Source organism: Stegostoma tigrinum, unplaced genomic scaffold (genome assembly GCF_030684315.1).
Source record: "Stegostoma tigrinum isolate sSteTig4 unplaced genomic scaffold, sSteTig4.hap1 scaffold_288, whole genome shotgun sequence".
In the NCBI taxonomy this organism is placed as follows: Eukaryota; Metazoa; Chordata; class Chondrichthyes; order Orectolobiformes; family Stegostomatidae; genus Stegostoma; species Stegostoma tigrinum.
Window position 1 is genome coordinate 1,390 of NW_026728216.1, and position 2,173 is coordinate 3,562.

Genomic DNA, 2,173 nt, shown 5'->3' on the forward strand with positions numbered 1-2,173 from the left:
CACATGAACCAAGTGTTGAGCTGGATGAACACAGCAGGCCAAGCAGCATCTCAGGAGCGAAAAGCTGACGTTTCGGGCCTAGACCCTTCTTCAGAGACGGGGATGGGGAGAGGGAACTGGAATAAATAGGGAGAGAGAGAGAGGTGGACCGAAGAAGGAGAGAAAACAAGATAGGTATTGAGGAGAGTATAGGTGAGGTCGGGTGAGGATAGGTCAGTCCAGGGAAGATGGATAGGTCAAGGAGGCAGGATGAGGTAGAGGTAGGAAATGGAGGTGTGGCTTGAGGTGGGACAGAGGGATGGGTGAGAGGAAGAACAGGGTTGGGATGCAGTGCGGGGAGGGGACGAGCTGAGCTGGTTTTGGGATGCAGTTGGGGGAGGGGACGAGCTGAGCTGGTTTTGGGATGCAGTGGGGGAAGGGGAGATTTTGAAGCTTGTTTTCTCTCCATCTTCGGTCCGCCTCCCCCTCTCTCCCTATTAATTCCAGTTCCCCCACCCCATCCCCGTCTGTGATAGAGGGTCTGGGCCCGAAACGTCAGCTTTTGTGCTCCTGAGATGCTGCTTGGCCTGTTGTGTTCATCCAGCTCCACGCTTTGTGAACGTGGATTCTCCAGCATCTGCAGTTCCCATTATCTTTCCCCCCACCACCACCTCCTCCCCCCGACCACCCTCCTCCTCATCCTCCTCCTTACCCTCTCTCTCTCCTGCCTCCTCCTCCTCGACTCCTCCACTCCCCCCACCCTCCTCCTCCTCCTCCTCCTCCACTCCCACCACCCTCCTCCTCCTCCTCCACTCCCACCACCCTCCTCCTCCTCCTCCACTCCCACCACCCTCCTCCTCCTCCTCCACTCCCACCACCCTCCTCCTCCTCCTCCACTCCCACCACCCTCCTCCTCCTCCTCCACTCCCACCACCCTCCTCCTCCTCCTCCACTCCCACCACCCTCCTCCTCCTCCTCCACTCCCACCACCCTCCTCCTCCTCCACTCCCACCACCCTCCTCCTCCTCCTCCTCCTCCTCCTCTCCCACCACCCTCCTCCTCCTCCTCCTCCTCCTCCTCCTCCTCATCCTCCTCCTCCTCCTCATCCTCATCCTCCTCCTCCTCATCCTCCTCATCCTCCTCATCCTCTTCCTCCACTCCCCCCACCCTCCTCCTCCTCCTCCTCCTCCTCTTCCTCTTCCTCCACTCCCACCACCCTCCTCCTCCTCCTCCACTCCCACCGTCCTCCTCGTCCTCCTCGTCCTCCTCGTCCTCCTCGTCCACTCCCCCCACCCTCCTCCTCCTCCTCCTCCTCCTCCTCCTCTCCCACCACCCTCCTCCTCCTCCTCCTCCTCCTCCTCCTCCTCTTCCTCCACTCCCACCACCCTCCTCCTCCTCCACTCCCACCGTCCTCCTCGTCCTCCTCGTCCTCCTCGTCCTCCTCGTCCTCCTCGTCCTCCTCGTCCTCCTCGTCCTCCTCGTCCTCCTCGTCCTCCTCGTCGTCCTCGTCGTCCTCGTCCTCCTCGTCCTCCTCGTCGTCCTCGTCCTCCTCCACTCCCCCCACCCTCCTCCTCCTCCTCCTCCACTCCCCCCACCCTCCTCCTCCTCCTCCTCCACTCCCCCCACCCTCCTCCTCCTCCTCCACTCCCCCCACCCTCCTCCTCCTCCTCCTTCTCTCCCACCACCCTCCTCCTCCTCCTCCTCCTCCTCCTCCTCCACTCCCCCCACCCTCCTCCTCCTCCTCCTCCTCCTCCTCCTCCTCCTCCTCCTCCTCCTCCTCCTCCTCCCCCCGACCATCCTTCCCTCTCACCCCCACCCTCTTCCACCCCCTCCTTTACCCCCCCCACCCTCTTCCTCCTTCTTCCCGCCCCACCCCCCCCCTTCTTCCCGCCCCACCCTCCCCTTCTTCCCGCCCCACCCTCCTCCTTCCTACCCCCCAACCCCCCCTCCTTTGACCATACCCTTCCCAGTCCTTCCCCTCCACCCTTCCTACTACTCCTCGTTTCCCCCACCCTCCTGCTCCTCCTCCTATTCCCCCCACCCTCCGCCACCCTCTCCTCCTCACAGCCACTTGCCCCTTCCGTCCTCACCCGCGCACAGCCACTTGGCCCTGCAGTACTTAGCAACTGACAGCGACATGCCTCCTCTGTCATTACCCGTCCCCAGCCTCTTGCCACTGCTGTCCTGACCCCCT

At 63.0% G+C, this 2,173-nt stretch overlaps 1 pseudogene; it reads left to right on the forward strand.

The window, feature by feature from the left end:
- The first annotated feature begins 1,051 nt into the window (after positions 1–1,051).
- Positions 1,052–1,691, forward strand: LOC132208091 (actin nucleation-promoting factor WASL-like; annotated as a pseudogene).
- Positions 1,692–2,173: the final 482 nt, after the last annotated feature.